The sequence below is a fragment of the Oryctolagus cuniculus genome, chromosome 8 (genome assembly GCF_964237555.1).
Source record: "Oryctolagus cuniculus chromosome 8, mOryCun1.1, whole genome shotgun sequence".
Taxonomy (NCBI): domain Eukaryota; kingdom Metazoa; phylum Chordata; class Mammalia; order Lagomorpha; family Leporidae; genus Oryctolagus; species Oryctolagus cuniculus.
Window position 1 is genome coordinate 65643709 of NC_091439.1, and position 19127 is coordinate 65662835.

Below are 19127 nucleotides of genomic sequence, written 5' to 3' on the forward strand. Positions count from 1 at the left end.
GGAACCCTGCTTCCACTCATTTTGAAGGTGGAGTAATTGAGCACGTAAAGAATGTACAAAAACCTGGAAACCACTAAAAGAAAAAGAAAAATAGCAAACGCTAAAACCCTCCAAAAATGTAAACCTCCTTGCCTTTCCTTGTTATCACCTCTCTCACATTGAGCTAGCATTATATTGTACCCATTTCTTTTTGCCATCTGCTTCCAGGCTTAAAGTTATTACTGAAATTTGTTGGGCTGACATGATAAACTAATGAACTAGAAATCAACTTAAGAGGAACAAATAATGAAACAAACAAACAAACAAAAACAGATATTGAAAATGTTGGGTGAAGGGGGTCATGATTCACTGGAGGTTTCAGTTTTCTTCAATTCAAAAACTAAAGCAGGAGACCCCACCAGAGAGGGAAAGCTGGTTTCGGGGTCACCTCCATGATAGACCACTAACAGTAGACTCTGTCCACTGGTGGATGCTGAGGTTTCCGTGTCTCTCCTCGTTGCATGGGGACCTCTTGGTTTAAGGCAGCTCCAACCATCACATCCTTCCTCGGCCCTCTCTGTGTCTTTCCCTGGAGATCATGTTCTTTGGTTCCTGTCCTAAGCTGTTGCTGAGCAGTGCACACTTGTGCTTTCTCTCTGAGCTCGAGGATCAGGTGCTGGCTATGAAACAGAGAGATCCAGTTTCCATCAAGATCAAAGGTAAGTGAGCATAAACTAATATTAAGGACAGCACCTTCACCACCACGGCTCTTTCAGACAATAAACAGGACACATCTTTACAATTGCGTGTGCAGACTACTCAAGGGAATTTGCATAAAGCAATGTGCTGCCTTTTTGTAGACTCAGTTCTTGTTTGGTAAAAATATTGTATCACGGACACAGGTCAGTGGATCTCAGCAGCCTGGCCTCAGATGGCAGATACTAAGAACAGCAAAACCTCAGTTTGTCTTTGGCTAAACTTCATTCATTAAATCATCCCAGAGTCCAGGGACTTTTTATTCAAGTTAACTCATCTAAAAAACTGATTAAATATCAAATTTTAAACAACAAAAAATTAATTTGCTCATTGTTTTAGTCATTAAAAGAAGATCCCAAAAGATAAATATACCTGCACACAGCATGAAGTTTTGGTGGAGGTGGCAATGTACTCTGCAGCAAGCAAGTGGCAGTGTCACAATGGTGTTTACTGAAGGCGCTATATTTAGAAAAGGCAAGGCTAATGGAGCCTGGCTTTCCGAGCCCTTTGATCCTCCCTTTCATTGCTGTGGGGGTGGGGAGTGTGTGGGGGGTAGGGTTTGGGCTAGCCAAGTGGGGAGGAATCACCACCAGGCTTGAATCTCTGAATGCAGCCTTGCCACTTCAGGAAGGTTTGCATAAAAGGGATTGATTTTCATTCGATTCTGCAAATGGACTCCCTGAGCTAGCAGAAAAGAAGGGAATCAGAAGGGGAGAACATTCTTAGGCAGTGCTGGCAAGCTTCCAAATGCTTCAAGCCGACGGTGCAATTGGCTTAATCTGCTTCTTGAGGACTGAAGACTCTGAAATTTCAAGGCCGGAGACTCAGGAACTAATAAGTGTTTGCCTGAAGTTCTGAACCTGCTCCTGGTAAAAACACAAAAGCAAAAAACAAGCTTTAACTCCTCTGCATTTAAATTTGCAGAAATGGTGATCCTCTACCTTAACCTAAAACTTTTTTTACAATTTTACAGATGAATGATTTCTCTAAGACATTTCTCTCACATCTGCCATATGATTAATCTAAAACTGTTTAAGGCAAAAGATCCCTCTTTGAAATAAAATTAGTGTGCTTCACCTAAAATATTTGTTATTTGCTGATCATTTCCATGCACAAGCATTAATCTCAGTTTAACTTCAAAGATAAGACCAATAAGACCAGGTGCATTATGGTCTAGCAGGGGAAACACAAATTCAAGACTGCAAATATGAGTGTATTTTAATTTCCATACAGTGTGATGAGCATTAAACCAAAGATAAGGGCAAGATGCTGTGGAAACCAAAAGAGGTAGTAATAAATTTGTCCTAGGACAGAGTAGAAGTTGGGTAAGGTTTCACGTGGATATTAGCATCTAAGCTGGGCTTTAAAGGGGTGCCATCCAGCAAGATTTAGGAGTCAGATCAGGACTGGGTGAGAAGATATCAAACAGCACTTGCTACCAGTGAGGCCAGCACTGTTCAGAAAAGGTGGCTGGGCCAGACACAGGGGAGCTCAGAGCCTACCACCCACTGCTCCTTGCTGTTCTCATCTGAACTGGATGGCTGCAAACTAAGTCTTCTTGTTTCACCCCAACCCTTCTATAGGAGTCTTCACAGAGCCTTAAGCCTTATTCCTTTAATGTAGAAATCATTTATTTCTTTAACACAAACTTACAGAGTCCTTACTGCATGTTAGGCACTCTGCTAAACATGAGGGATACATGAGTAAACAAAACAAAAACCTCTGCCTTCACTGAGCCCATTCTCTCGCAGCAAGAGACAGCCACATAGAGCAAACCGTAATAGATAAATACAAACACCTAAATTTGGAGTCTTCAAAAGTAGTACTATTTTAAAAACGGAGCCATGAAAAGGGATCAAGAAGAATGGAGCTGGGACAGGTTGACATGGTAAGTAGCGTGGTCAGGATAGGCCTCCTGGGACAACTGATAGTAAGGTCTATGTGGACTTAGCCTTGTGGGCGGTTAGGGAAGAGTGTTATAGACACAGGGAATAGCCCATGCAGACAGCAAGAGAGTTGCAACAACAGCAAGGAGCAGAGAGCAAGGCGCAGAAGGATAAAGTCAGAGAAGTAACAGGGTCATCTCGTGAAGGGTGAGGGTTTTATAAGGGATCCGGCTTTTCCTTGAGCCAAAGAATGACATGCTCTGACTTACCTTTTTTTTTGTAAATCAAATTCTTTTTAATAATATATAGGTTTTACTTATATAATCATAAAATAAGCAATTAAAATATTATGAAAGAAATCTTACTTTACATGGGTACAGAAGAACAATAAAATGTATTTATTAATTATGAAATTAATGTAGTGAATGTCAGGTAAAAAAAGTGTATCTACAATCATGATTAGTTGCAAAGTACATATTTTTAAATTATTTATTCACTAGAATTGGGGTGTTATCCCCAAATCAATACACTTGACACTTTCTAGCCCACTGACAGACATTTTCTCATAGCAGTGAGAATTTTGAGTTACTCAGTGTGCAGATTTTGAGCCTAGGTTGAACAAGGTGATGTTCTACCTTCTTAGTACAACTCATTACCTCTTTGTGGTCTTCCTGATTCCACAGTTGCAATACTTCTGTGTTTTTTGTGAATGGCTTTGCTGTTTCAAATGCCCCCACCTATGTTGCTGAAATGCTATCAAATATTCCTCAGTGCAAGAAGGCTGTTATATGTCTTATGGGAAAAGGATGCATTATAGATAACTTTTATTTAGGGATGAGCAATAATGCTATTGCTATAAAATTTGATGTTAATGATGAACAATATATCTTAAATAAGGTGTCTGACTTACCTTTTAAAAAGCAACATCCTGGCTCCTGTTAGAACTCTGGGCCTGACACCCCAGGCCTGATGAAACTCCAAGCAGATAGTTAGTCTATAGGCTGGTGGGAAGTTTATCGCTCTGGAGCGCCCCACCTGGGGACATGGCAAACTGCTCAGATAGCGTGCTGGGAACTTCACCAAGGAGCCTTTCTCCATGTCTCCCACCCACCGACTCCAGCCGTGTTGTGCTCTACACCTCCCCCAGTGAGCCACTTGAGAAGGGCCCCTGCCTGCTGCTCAGATGGAGTGAAGCTTGGCTTCAAACCCCTGCTCCGTGTCCGGGCAGGCTCAACCCCACTCTCTCTATCCACCCCTCAATTGGTTCCCCCTAAAATAAACTCTTCTTTACTGTAACTAGCCACTACCCCTCCTTCTTCAAGCTCTAAAATCCTAAAACCCAACTCCCTTCTGGTTTGGATAGCACCTTCCCTCGATCCTCTAATAATGACTCTGTCCTTTGTTTTGGACCCTGTGTATTTAATCTGCTTGTTAGATCCGATGCCTTCAGACTTGGAGCAATGAGATTCTAGATGGCCATGCAGGTGAAACCTCAAATGGACAGTTTCTGTGAGCTGTCACTGCAGCCCCTTTGAGAGGCCACCTTCTGCTGGAACCTCTCTTGACTGCGGGTCCCTACTTCGTCCCTATACAGCTTGAAGAATCCGGAGAGGTCCCGGCCCTAACACCTGACAGCAACCAGGATTTCCATAAGCAGAGGGAGGAAGTGAGGGAGCTGGGGACGAGACGCGAAACAGACTAACCGCATCCCACAGCTCCTTGCCCGCACCAACACACAAAACACACGAGCGTTCTTTCTTTGCGGCAGCCAGGCATACATCTGTCTTCCCACAAATTGGACAGGGATTTGTATGCTTTCCTGTTTCCCCCTTGATCCTCCTCATTCTGGCTATCTTTTTCACCATGGGCAATGTTTCTATTAACTTATTTATTTATTTATTTATTTGACAGGCAGAGTGGACAGTGAGAGAGAGAGACAGAGAGAAAGGTCTTCCTTTGCTGTTGGTTCACCCTCCAATGGCCGCCGCGGCCGGCGTGCTGCGGCCGGTGCACCACGCTGATCCGAAGGCAGGAGCCAGGTGCTTCTCCTGGTCTCCCATGGGGTGCAGGGCCCAAGTGCTTGGGCCATCCTCCACTGCACTTCCCTGGCCACAGCAGAGAGCTGGCCTGGAAGAGGGGCAACCGGGACAGAATCCGGCGCCCCGACCGGGACTAGAACCCGGTGTGCTGGTGCCGCAAGGCGGAGGATTAGCCTAGTGAGCCGCGGCGCCAGCTTCTATTAACTTATTTTGTCCCCATAATCATAGTGCTTCTATTCCTACCATGTATGATTAACATACTTCAAAAGTTCATACAGGAACAGGTGACTGCTATATCCTGAGCCATCGCACAGGAAAATCACAAGACTGCTCTTCAGTCAATCTGATCTAGAGTATAGATACATCACCCCAAACCAACACCCTATACCAGCAGGAAGTAGCCAGAAAGAAGCCAGTGTCCTGTCTCCCTATCTATGCTCAGTCAGGATTGATGAAGCAAGGGCATAGGCCTCAGAGCCACGTTAGCTCTTTGCCTGAGGGCAGATCAGGGCCCCCTGGGGACTCTCTAGCCCACTTCGTTCTTAAGCTGGCTGAGTCCCACACCCTGTGTTCTTCTCCACCCCATCATCTGCATTAAGAAAGGCCTACCAAGTTTGAAAAGCCCGAGACAAGCTAGCTCGGTTCCGCTCCCCCATCCACCCATGACCCTTACCTGGTTTATGCTATATAAACCCAGCCCATCACTAAACTCTTACTCTCTGCCAGGTGCTCGCTCTGTGTGAATGGTGGCAGTTAGCCACCTCTTTGAACTGACTTTCCCTTGAATAAATCCATTTTGGCTGTGAGTTCCTATCCTGTCTTCTCTCTGTTCTGCCCCCTCTTTCCTTACAGCTCCTATATTGGGAGTAGGCTATTGAGGACAAGGTTGAAATAGGGAGAATGCTTGGGAGTCATCAGCAATCCAGTAGAAGGAAGAAGGTAGGCAAAGAGCAGGACATAAGCAGAGAAAGTGGCATGACGTGGAAGGGTTTGGGAGGTACTGTCAAGACAGAGCAGCCAGGATTTGCTGATGGATTGGCTATGAGGCCAGAATGAGGAGGGCTCAGTGAGGACACTGTTTTAACCTGAGCTTCTAGAAGAATGGAGCTGCCATCTCCTGAAAAGGGAATGGTGACGGGCGAGATAGGACTAAGGATAAGATGAGATGTTATATCTGGGACATATTACGGTTAGATGCCCCAGTAGAGGCGTGAATCTGAGTTCATGAGAGAGGTTATGATGGAGAGATTCATCTGGAAATCATTCGTGTATAAATTGAGCTGAGGGTCATGATACTGAGTGAGATCAGAAAGTGAGTATATAGAAGTGAAGAAGAGAATAAGGCCACCCACAGAGGGAAAAGGAAATAGCCACAAAAGACGAGAGGGAGCAGCTAACGAGGTAGGAGGAACGCCCAGGCAATGTAGTTTCCTGGAAGCCAAATGAAGAACATCATCGTTAAGGAAGAAGAACGGCCAGCTACATCAAATGCTACTGAAAAAAATAGAAAACTGACCTTTGCCATTTGACTATGTGCAGCTTATTCTAAAATCTGAGGGCTCCTTGATATTCTCACAAGAGCAATTTTGGTGATGTGGTGAGGATAAAGTTTGTTATAATAAATCACATGCAATCTCAGCTTTAGAACCATGCTCTCTGTCCTATTTCTGTGTCTGACCCACGTCTGATCCTCCTAGCCAGGAGGATCAACTACTCTCCTTGCTATTTTCTGTTTTCTCTTTTCCTATCAGTTTTGAACTTGGTTCTTGGCCACATTTCCATGGTTACAACTTGGGTTCCTGTAAATAATGACCATCCTAGCCACATTACCTTCAGGTGCCTCAAATTTCTCAAATACAAAGTTCTCTGTGGCCTTGACTTTATTAAACTTCAAGCTCTATGGCTAGTGGATTTGTTCTAGTCTTAGAGTCAAAAGGAGCTTACCATAGACAATTCTGCCAAAAAAAATCTTTGTGGTTCTCACTCTATCAAGTTCATTTCTTCCCTTCAACTTGGTCTGTTTTAATTTTTACTGAGGCGTGTTCACCAGCCTCTTTCTAGCACTTGGCCCTATCTTTCCATGAGATGGAGATCCTTCATGCCTTGAACTAGCCTAGTTTCTCTTGGTGGCCAGTAGCCGTGGGCACTGAATGGCAGTAAAGTAAGACACATCCATTCACAGCAATAGGACAAACATGTGGTATAGAAGTCTGTTCTGAGAGACACAAACGCTGCCCAGAGGTTGTAAAATCCAGTAGTTCCCCAGGGTTCACTCCCACTGCACATATAAGTATGCACATACATGAGGAGCTCACTTCAGCCATTTTATATGATTTAAATTTGATTGCATGAAGTAAAATGAATGGAAAGTACATTTAATGGCTTTTCCAAAAATGTAACTACCGCACCAAGTTAGCCAGGTGAATGAATAATTTTGTTGAGATAAGGAAGCAAACAGCAAAAACAGATAGGAATTTGAAAAAGATCAGGGATCTGGCTGGGAAATAAAAAATTGACTTCCTTTCTAGATAACACAGTGGTGAGTGGTGCCCAATTCTGATTTCTTGCAACTGATTTGTCTAATCACAATCATTAGTGCTCATTAAGGTGTTTCCATAGAAACAATGTCTAAGGTGTACGAATGCTTCAAAATGTTCAGATGGACTTTTTTCAAACAGAACAAGAAGCAAGACTTCAAGATAGAAGTCTGACCCCAAACGGTACATCTAACCTTTAAAGTAGGAAGATTTTTGAATGCAAGTGCATTTGATTCAGGTAAATTCAAACATTATCTTGGGGGAGGGGGTGAGACTGTGGGACAAAACGTTATAAAATGCTCTTTTGCAATGTGTTCTTTATTATATCCTTAAAAAAAGGCCATTGACTTATATGTTGAACATAATCATGCACATTCACATAATATATAGGGTTTTAGCCTCAAAATCCTGAAGTCAGAACTTACAGGTAATGTAAAGAATTCCAAAGGGTAATTTTGACTTTACTTGCTTTTTACTTTAAACTGTGTCTTAGAAACCCGACTGGGGCTGGTTCTGTGGCGTAGTCAGTTAAGCTGTCGCCTGCAGTGCCAACATCCCCTATGGGAGGGTCTTGTTCTGGCTGCTTCACTTCCAATTCAGCTCCCTGTTAATGTGCCTGGAAAAGCAGCAGAGGATGACCCAAGTCCTTGGGCCCCTGCACCCACACACTTTCAGAGACCCAGAAGAAGCTCTTAGCTCCTGACTCCTGCCTGGCCCAGCCCTAGCTGTTGCAGTCATTTGGGGAGTGAACCAGTGAATGGAAGACCTCTGTGTCTCTCCCCTTCTGTAACTCTGTCTTTCAAATAAATAAAATATATCTTTAAAAAAAAAAAAAAAAAAGACAGAAACCTGACTGGTAAGCAGCCTGTGACTCCATTGTGAGTTCAAATGTCCTTCAGTGAGTGAGAAGGCCCATTAGATGGATGTCTCCTGGTTCCCAGGTATGGATCCAAATCTGATTGTTAATAAAGTGGGGTTGGGGCTGGCGCTGTGGCGCAGTAGGTTAATCCTCCACCTGCAGCACCAGCATCCTATATGGGCGCCGGTTCTAGTCCCAGCTGCTCCTCTTCCCATCCAGCTCTCTGCTATGGCCTGGGAGAGCAGTAGAAGATGGCCCAAGTCCTTGCGCCTCTGCATCTGCATGGGAGACTGGAAGAAGCTCCTGGCTCCTGGCTTCGGATCAGCACAGCTCCAGCTGTGGCACTACGCCACTCCATTTGGGGAGTGAACCAATGGACAGAAGACCTCTCTCTTTGTCTCTCCCTCTCACTGTCTGAAACTCTACCTGTCAAATAAATAAATAAATAAAATTAAAAAAAATAAAGTGGGGTCTTCATCTGTCAAATCCTGGGGTTCACCAGGAACAGAAAGAAGGGAAGTTAGACTGGCTCTAAGCATTCCTGATTGGCCCGTTAGGTCTTTTCCAGAATTGTACAGAGGTTATTTGAGTCACACCAAGACGACTGGAAGACAACCCAGGTGAAAAGACATTTCAACTAGGAGAACATATTCCAAAGCCAAAGACTTTGTGAGCTATCATATTAAAAGTGTTGAGTTGAGAGCTGAGTTGAGTTAGAAATGGATTTTTTTTTTTTTTTTTTTTTTTTTTTGCCCATGAGTTTGTTTTCCTAGCTGCTAAGGACATACAGAGAAAGCTAGAAAAATCCCCTGGGCCTATTTCTATTCTTGGAGACCGTGCACATGGTAAATCTACAGAACCAACTTGAGTCTTATGGAAGGGAGTATATATTTACAGGGATTAAAATAGTGGCACATTAAAGTCAGGCAGGTGCTTGACTGGGGAATGTGAAACCATCTTGTCCAGAGTCTCTGGAGGTTTTTATGTAAATGTTTTCAGCAAAATAAACTGTTACTAGGAAAACATGTTGTCATAAATATAAGAAGGGTCTGCAGGCCTGAAATGTATCTGGCTGCCTTCTCCTTCCTTTGTAATCCCACTAAGCCGAGATGCTCGGCAGGCGAAGGCAGCTCTCCTTGCAGCCTTCAGCCCCGCGGCTGTGGGCACAAGATGGTTAAGTGTCCTGAACTTCCAGTAAACAGTTTTTCTCCACTAATGACTCATGACCTTTTAAAGACTGTGTATTCAGCAAACTGTTTTGACCCGGGAGGCCCTTACATGATATACAGGTTGATCTACAGACAGCAAAGAAGTCTGTTGGAGGGAGGGAGTGGTTTCACAAAGCATCACCCGCGGAGCCCGGTTCTGAACCTGCCATTGCAGCTGTGGAGTTGAGTTAGAAACAAAAGCCATTACTGTAAGATTATGAACGCTGAATTTGTATTATTTCATAAAAACATATTTAGAATTTTATCTTTGCTTTATGTTAAAAAGGCTCCACCAAGTAAATTTATAAGGTGAACAAGATAATTATTGAAGTTTTTGCTTTCTTTTGAATCTGTTTTTAAGGACTTTGGATGCAATTATTTATAAACAACACATTAAATAAAACCCTAAGTTCATAATGCTTTGCTGCATTCATTGTACATCACTCTTAGCTATCTAGTTGAGGATTTTCCCTGAATCATTTTACTAGCTTCTCTTCACTTAGCCAAGAGACACTTAGCATTTGCAGTGTCCTTACCATTTAGTCATTCAAGAGTTCACAAAGATTTATTTTGTCCCAGTTATGTGCTGGGCCCTTCTTTAGGCCTCGGGACAATATTAGTGAACAAAAGAGCTAAACATTTTATTTTATTCATTTATTTGAAAGACAGAGATACAGAGATACACCCCCTAGTTCATTCCCCAAATGGCTGCAATGGCTGGCTCTCGGCCAGATTGAAGCCAGGAGTTTTATTCTTTTTCTTTTTCTTTCTTTTTTTTTTTTCTCCCACACAGGTGCAGGGGCCCAAGGATTTGGGCCATCTTCTACTGCTTTCCAAGGCCATAGCAGAGAGCTGGATCAGAAGTGGAGCAGCCGGGACTCCAGCTGCCTGTATGGGATGCAGGCGGCAGCTTTACCCACTACGCCACAGCACCAGCCCCCGAGCCCCACTTTAGATACAGGGAGAATTCCACAAGGAAGTGATGATGACACCCCAGCAAGAAGGATAAGAAGGAGTTGGATATCATAGCCTGCAGAAGTGGGGAAAGTTTCCAGGCAGACTGATGGCCCAAGGTTTGGAAGAGTTTGCCGCTGGAGAAACCTAGAGGAAGCTCTTGGGAGCAGCCCTGGGCTACAGGGGGAACCAGATGGCAGTGAGATGTATGGACTTCACGCTACGGGAAGTGGCAAGGGAGTGGCAGCATTGATTCTGTTTGTAAACAATCATTTTGGCTGCTGGAGGATGGATGGCAGAGGCAGGAGAGAAGCTTTGAGGCCGTTGAGGATGCTGAGAGCCCACGGCGGTCTGGAGAGGGAGGTTAGGAAGGACGTGGGGTGTCATTCTGGAGGCTGATTTGAGAGCACTTATTAGAGAGTGGGACAGGGATGGGAAGAGTGAAGGGAAGGAACCAGGTTGAAACTGGTAGAAATGCCACATACTAAACAGGAAAGGTTCAGGTAGACATGAGATTGGCTTGGGCGAGGGGCAGGGCGATGTGAACAGGTACAAGTTCCCTTTGGACGTGCTGCTCCTGTGATGCTGATTGGGCATCCACACAGAAGTGTCCTGTAGCCTAGACACTGAGTCTAGACTGAGGGACTCTGTAAGCTGAGGCATCAAGTTGGTAGCCATCAGTAAGTGAATACAGACGAAAAGGGGTCAATTAGTCGACAACTCTTTACCGCACACTCACTGTGTCTCAGGCATACTGCCCAGTCACTGTGGACAAATAAAAGTGCATAAGAAGAGATCTTTATCCTCAAAAACTTGCACTCTGGGTGAGGAGAAAGACACATAAAATGAAAGTAGACATCAAAAGAGGGCACAATGTATTAGTTCTGTGAGTAACTACCAAGGGTGTTGAGATTGAGAAACAATCTATGGTGGTTATGGTAGCCTGGGGACCTACGTGGGGGACTGGGCCAGGATTCAGGGGGATCGTGAAGCTTCCCAAATGGGATGGTTTGCACTTCTGTGTGTACTTTTTTTCCTAAGAGATTTATTATAGTCTCAGTGGTTTTTGTGAATCAAAAAAGATTAGATGTATTGTCATGGGAGACAAATTTATTCGCACAGGTAAGGATTGTTTAAATAGTAGAAGATACAGAGAAAGATGGGGGATATTTCAACAAATGGGGAAAGGGAGCAAAGAAACTTTAAAATAGAAAATTGAAGGCATCTGTTTGGGATAATTTCAGATTTTGTTATTGGGGTAGGAGATTCATATGAAAAAGTGAAGAAACTGAGACTGGAGAAAGGTGGGGACTGACATGAAATGGGGGATTTATTCATCCATTTTTTGTTACTGTAGAAAAATTCCTAAGGAAGGTTAGCTCCACGAGAAAACAGATTAATTTTTGGCTTATAGTTTTGTAGATTCAAGGGCAACTCTGTTTGCCCTTGTATGTGGCATTTCTACTAACAGTTTCAACCTGGTTCCTTCCCTTCACTCTTCCCATCCCTGTCTCACTCTCTAATAAGTGCTCTCAAATCAACCTCCAGAATAATGCCCCACGTCCTTCCTAACCTCCCTCTCCAGACTGCCGTGGGCTAAGTAAGCTCTCAGCATCCTCAACTTTGTCAACTCTGCTTTGGTGAGAACCACTCTGTGGATGGTGGCACTGGGTTGCAAGAGGAGGAACTCAACATTGCTAAACAGGAAGCCACAGCAAGCCTGGGATCCCACAATCCCTGTAAGGGTAAGGGCCTCCCATCAGATCCCGCCTCTGAAACGAACCGCCTCCCAAGATCCCCACACTGAGGACTAACCTCCCAATACATGCACTTTGGGGAGCACATTAAACCATACCCAAACCATAACAGGTGGTTAGCTGGAAACTAAGCACATTGAACTTTCTCCTACAGACCACGGGAAATCACTGAATCCAATTCAACTAGAAGAAAAACGAGCATGTGATAAGTAGACTTCACTTGATCTTAGCCAAAAAGCCAAGAAGCGATGTGATAAATATATTTCAATGTGAGACATGCTGGTGGGGGCTTGGAGATACACACGTTGGGAGGGGGTGGCTTAAATTTCCACACAGATTAGGTGTTTTGTGTAGCAGTTAAGCCACTGATTGGAACCCCTGCATCCCATACCTCTGTGCCTGGGTTTAAACCAGAACTCTACTTCTGATTGCAGCTTCCTCCTGATGCACACCCTGGGAGGCAGCAGGTGATGGCTTAAGTACTTGTGTTTTTGCCACCCATGTGGGAGGCCTGGATTGAGTTCCTGCTTTCTGGCTTTGTCCTTAATGAGTGCCCATTGTGGATGTTTGTGGAATGAACTAGAAAATGGGAGATTTTTCCTCTGCTTTGCTCTCTGCTTCTGTGTTTCTCTCTTCCTCTCTGTCTCTCCCCTCTAAAATAAACGAATAGTTTTAAAAGCTCCACACAGCATAACAATGCTAGTTAGCAACAATTAGCAATTGTTTTGTGTTTGCTGTGGGCTAAGCCCTGTGCCAAGTGCTGTGAGTGGATTGTCTAATATAATCCTCATACCTTGACTGAGTGTACCCTACGGGGATGCAGGGAATTTGAATTACATGTTCCCAGTTGTGTGACTGGGAATGATGGAGCCAGTGTTCAGGCTCAGGCAGTGTGACACTGTCCAAGCTCTGAAAGGTGGCTGCCACCTGGCTTCTCCTCTAGGGATATTGATGCTCATGGGGACAAAATGCAGCTTAACAAGGGATATGAACAGTGACACATATCAACTGGATTTCAAGATTTAAATATCAATATATATGTGACAATAGGCATGGTTGTAAAAATCACATTTTTTAAATGAGCTTATTATATAGCACTTACACAGAAAAGTTCAAGATCATGAACATACAGCTGGAAGTACTTTCCCAAAATGAAAACAGCCATGTAATTGACATTGTCACCAAAATAAACCACTCTCTGGGCTTTAAATGCCACTGATGAGTTTGTACTGGTTTGTAATTTTATAGAAAGAGAATCATATAGAATATTATCTTTGCAGCTGGCTTATTTTCCTTAATATTATATTTGTGGAGTTTATCTCTGTTGTTGCATGTGACAATAGTCTACTTATTAAATTCACATTAATTCTTTTTTTTTAAAGATTTATTTTTTTTGAAAGAGTTACAGAGAGAGGAGAAGCAGAGAGAGAGAGAGAGAGGTCTTCCATCCGATGGTTCACTCCCCAGTTGGCTGCAATGGCTGGAGCTGCGCCGATCTGAAGCCAGGAGCCAGGAGATTATTTTGGGTCTCCCACGCGGGTGCAGGGGCCCAAGGACTTGGGCCATCTTCTACTGCTATCCCAGGTCATAGCAGAGAGCTGGATAGGAAGTGGAGCAGCCGAGTCTCGAGCCAGCGCCCATATGGGATGATGGCGCTTCAGGCCAGGGTGTTAACCTGCTGCGCCACTGTGTCAGCCCCACATTAATTCTTAAGGTTAAGACATAATACCACAATGAAATTATTTCATTCTTAAGAAACAGACCCAGATTTTTAATTTTTATTTACTCTCTTCCCTTTGGTCATGTTGATAACAAAGTGTGAGCAACGCGTGCACAAGCACTACTCAGGCATAAGCAGAAACAGATTCTAATCTGCCCCTACTATTTATTTAATTTTTTAAAAGATTTATTTATTTAAAAGTCAGAGTTATACAGAGAGAGAAGGAAACTCAGAGAGAAAGAGAGGTCTTCCATCCGCTGGTTCGCTCCCTAATTGGCCACAATGGCTGCACCAAAGCCAGGAGGCTGGCGTTTCTTTCTGGGTCTCCCACATGGGTACAGGGGTCCAAGGACTTGGGCCATCTTCTACTGCTTTCCCAGGCCATAGCTGAGAGCTGGATTGGAAGTGGAGCATCCAGGGCTCGAACCGACGCCCCTATGGGATGCCGGCACTGCAAGCGGCGGCTTAACCTGTCAGCCACAGCACTGGTCCTACCTTTACCATTTATAGCTCTGTGTAAGTCACTTAACTTGCCTGAATTTCAGTTCCCACATGGTAAAATTGAGAAAGTCAAACTAAAAGGTCTCTTTAGTCTACTTTATTCTCAGTTGTCTTTGCTTCAACTCTAAGCTGAACTGTTTAACTTAAGGAAAAATTATAGAGGCAATGAAAGTCTTCCAAAATGAAATAATGTTTTTCTATTGTAAAATAAATAAATAATTGTTATAACAATTCAAATGACACCAAGCTACTTCAAGGAAAATGTAATAATATACCACCCTTTTGTCCAATCTTACTTTCCCATAAATATGAAAACAACGTGTTTATTGTTTATATTTTCGTAGCATTTTCTTTGCAGCTACAACTAGATATTCATTTAAATGAGCTTGATAATTGTTATTTTTTAAATGCAAGCACACTAATACATTTTATGCTGCAATTTTCTTTTCAAGGAAACACTTTCACAATCAATGAACTACTCTCAGCTACACTCATTTTTTATTTCAAATTCCCTCTATACCTCCCACCCCTCTCAGCCTCTAGTAATCAACAGGCTGAGTACAGGTTGTGATGGTATTTTTTAGGTCCTACATATGAAGGAGAACATGTAGTGTTTGTGTTTCTGTGTCTGATTTACTTACTGTAACATAGTATACTTCAGCTGCCTACATTTGACTTTGTACTTCATAATTATTGTTTTGTAAATTTAGAACTTTCTGAAATTAAAACTTCAAGACTGGATCATCAGTTGCTGTTCATTTGAAAGAATGTCTGCACAATGTTCCCTAGCATGCAGGCCCTGCATCCTCTATTGAGTGATATGGAAGTAGTGCAAAGTTGTTGTTATTGTTTTTTTAAAGATTTATTTATTTATTTGAAAGGCAGAGTTACAGAGAGGCAGAGGCAGAGAGAGAGAGAGAGAGAGAGAGAGAGAGAGAGAGAGGTCTTCCATCTGCTGGTTCACTCCCCAGAAGACTGAAATGGCCGGAGCTGTGCCGATCTGAAGCCAGGAGCCAGGAGATTCTTCCCAGTCTCCCACGTGGGTGCCGGGGCCCAAGGACTTGGGCCATCTTCTACTGCTTTCCCAGGCCTTAGCAGAGAGCTGGATCCAAAGTGGAGCAGCCAGGGCTCTAACCAGCGCCCATATGGGCTGCAGCTTTACCCACTGCACCACAGCACCAGCACCAGTGCAGGGTTTTTTTTGTTATCACAGCACAATGTGCTGTAATAAACATCACTGTGGGGCTGGCACTGTGGCGCAGAGGGTTAACACCCTGGCCTGAAGCGCCATCATCCCATATGGGCGCCGGTTCTAGTCCCAGCTGCTCCTCTTCCTATCCAGCTCTCTGCTATGGCCTGGGATAGCAGTGGAAGATGGCCCAAGTCCTTGGGCCCCTGCACCTGTGTGGGAGTCCCAAAAGAATCTCCTGGCTCCTGGCTTCAGATCGACGCAGCTCCAGCCCTTGCAGCCAATTGGGGAGTGAACCATCGGATAGAAGACCTCTCTCTCTCTCTCTCTCTCTGCTTCTCCTCTCTCTGTAACTCTGACTTTCAAATAAAAAAATAAATCTTAAAAAAAAAAATAAACATCACTGTACAGATAACATTAAGCCCTCATGTCCTTATTCTGCACAAGAGAAATGGGCTGATAGTTGTTTTTTGTTTTGTTTTTGACAGGCAGAGTGGATAGTGAGAGAGACAGAGAGAGAAAGGTCTTCCTTTGCCTTTGGTTCACCCTCCAATGGCCGCCACGGCCAGCGGGCTGCGGCCGGCACACCGCACTGATCCGAAGGCAGGAGCCAGGTGCTTCTCCTGGTCTCCCATGGGGTGCAGGGCCCAAGCACTTGGGCCATCCTCCACTGCACTCCCTGGCCACAGCAGAGAGCTGGCCTGGAAGAGGGGCAACCGGGACAGAATCCGGCGCCCTGACCGGGACTAGAACCCGGTGTGCTGGTGCCACAAGGTGGAGGATTAGCCTGTTGAGCCGCGGCGTCGTCTAGGCTAATTGTTTTCTAAAAGGTTGCTCTGATTTGCATCCCAGCTCTTGAGTTTTGAGCAAATTTAAATGTGAGATTTGAAGCGAGGGGAGAAATGAGATTTTAAAGAATTTTCATAATTATTCCAAATATGCATAGGAAACAGCAAGCTGGAAGATAACATACTGAGTGTATCTTTAGAGGCTCTGCTTGAAATTGCTGCACTTTGAAACCAGGCTTGTCAGGAGAAGAAACATTTTTCAAAGTGGACGAAAGCAGAAATGTGATTTTTGGCCTCCAAAAACAATACCAAGAATTAAATGGCAGGGGCCAGAGTTGTGGTGTAGCAGGTTAAGCCTCTGCCTATGATGCCGGCACCCCATATGAGCGTGGGTTTGAGACCTGGCTGCTTCGCTTCTGATGCAGCTCCCTGCTAATGGCCTGGGAAAGTAGTGGAAGATGCCCATCATGAACCCCTGCTATCTACATGGGAAACCCAGAAAAAGCTCCCAGCTCCTGGCTTCAGCCTGGCCCAGCCCTGGCTGTTGTGGTCATTTGGGGAGTGAACCAGCAGATAGAAGACCTCTCTCTCACTCTGTCTCTCTTCCTGTCTCTGTGACTCTGCTTTTCAAATAAATTAAAAAAAAAAAAAACATATATTTAGAAAAAGAATAAATAGCAAAATGAAATTGCATTTAAAAAATTTTTCTTAAATTATAGAAATAAGTCACTCAAGTGATTCTGGAGCTGGGTGGCTGAGTTGGCTGGCCACCTGCATTCTGATTCAACAGCTGTCTGTATAAACAGTGACTTCCCAGAGCCTCCTGAGGGAGCCTCACCGTCCTGCCCCCCTCACTGAAGAGATGCCCTTGGCAGCCCCCTTCTCTGGCCCCTGCATCACGCACACAGGAATAACAGACAAAGGTCTTGGGTAAGACAGAGAAACATGGAGAGCTATGTGACTTGAAGTGGCCAGAATTCCACAGACCATGATTGATCTGTCCTGTCAATGCTTCCCACTGAGCTCAGTCTGGATAAGACAAATTTCCTTTATCTGAGACCTCAAATGCTAAAACCTCCACAACTCCCTTAAGAGAAAGTCAGATGGAACCTGTTGTCTGGGATAACAAGTCAGGAGCCAAAGAGGAAGAAGAGGGGCCTGGGATGGGGCAGAGGGGAAGAGAAGGCGAAATGCCTAACGGATCTTTCAGAGAGGAGAAGGAGGAGGGCGCCAGACAGCAGTGGCTCCTTGATAGGTATCCTGACTCAAGGGAAAAGCAGAAATCTTTTTTGCATCACTGCTCGCCTTGGTGTGCAGGCTGGAGTGTCTGTTAGTAAGATTTTATTTCTGGTGCTGAACTGTTCTTTCCTGTTCTTCCAAGTTTGGAGGACACAGCCAAGAGGTTGCATCTGTAATGTGCATGGCATCCCTCCACAATAACATGCTGTGCTTTGCACAAGAATAGTGCTACTTATTTGCCCCCATGCACATGTTGTTTTTCTGTTCACAGGGAGAGTCTAACACTAGTCCTGCCCCTCCTTTTCCTAGGATGCAGGTTGACCAGTTGGTCCCACATATAGGCAGCTGGTTGAGGCTGTGGAACAGCAAATTGGCCAGTGGTGGCATGACCCTGTGACCTCCACATCATAGACTAAATGCTCCGTTACCAATTGAGTGTGGACTTGAGTCCCTCAGAGCTGGATTCCAGTTAGGGCTCCAGGACTTCAATGGTGAAAATCATGCAGAGCGTATGTGTCTTTACACAACTTCAATTCTTTTTTTTTTTTTTTTAATTTTTTAAAATATTAACTAGTCATTGCTCCTAAGCATTTTCTTTGGACTGAGCTGGGATATAAGTTTTTAAAAATTTTTAAATTTATTTAAGGTGAACAAACTTCATGTATTTTATATAGAAAGATTTAAGAGCACAGTGATTCTTCCCTCCCTCCTTCTTCCTTCCTTTCTTATTCTTTCTTTTAATTTTTACAATTACATGCTTTCAGTTTATTTTATAATCATGAGATTAACCCTCCACTAGGTAAATAATTTAACAAATATTAAGAAACAAAAAAACACTGTTCTTCAAGAGTAGAGACAAGGGCTGTAAACAGTTATCAAACTCAAAATGTCAATTTTGCTCATATACATTACATTTTTTTGTACTCTGTTACCACAGATCAAGGAAAACACATGATATTTGTCTTTTTGGTGCTAACTTATTTCATTAAGCATAATGGTTTCCAGTTGCTTCCATTTTGTTGCAAAAGACAGGATTGCATTCTTTTTATGGCTGAGTAGTATTCCATGTTGTTTATATACCACATGTTATTTATCCAATCATTAGTTGTTGGACATCTGGGTTGATTCAGTATCTTAGCTATTGTGAATTGAGCTGCAGTAAACATAGGGGTATAGATAATTGTCTCATATGCTGATTTCATTTCATTTGCATAAATTCCTAGGAGTGGAATGGCTGAGTCATATGGTAGATCTATTTTCAGATCTCCAAGGAACCTCCATACCATCTTCCACATGGCTATACAAGTTTACATTCTCACTGACGGAGTATTAGTGTACCTTTTCCCCCACATCCTCACCAGCAATTATTTATTTTTTATTTCCTTATAATAGCTATTCTAACTGGGGTGAGGTAAACCTCATTGAGGTTTTTATTTACATTTCCTTGATGGCTAGCGATCCTGAGCTTTTTTTTTTTTTTTTTTAATGTATCTGTTGGGCATTTGAATTTCCTCTTTGAAAAATGCTTGTTCAAGTCCTTTACCCATTTCTTAGCTGGATTTTTGTTTTGTTGTTGCTGAGTTTCTTGAGCTCTTTGTAGATTCTGGATATGAATCCTTTATGCAACTATTTTCTCCCATTCTGTCTTTTGTCTCTTCTCCTTGTTGAGTGTTTCTGGCCTAGTGGTCCACCTTTGATAGGTCATTCTTTCTTTT

The 19127-nt window shown here is 43.5% G+C and overlaps 1 long non-coding RNA gene across 1 annotated transcript; it reads left to right on the forward strand.

Moving 5' to 3' along the window:
* Window positions 1-513: 513 nt before the first annotated feature.
* On the forward strand, window positions 514-8521 carry LOC108178061 (uncharacterized). The gene is made up of 3 exons (XR_001794753.3): window positions 514-698; window positions 7339-7435; window positions 8276-8521. It is a non-coding gene; the product is annotated as an uncharacterized lncRNA (long non-coding RNA).
* The last annotated feature ends 10606 nt before the right edge of the window (window positions 8522-19127 follow it).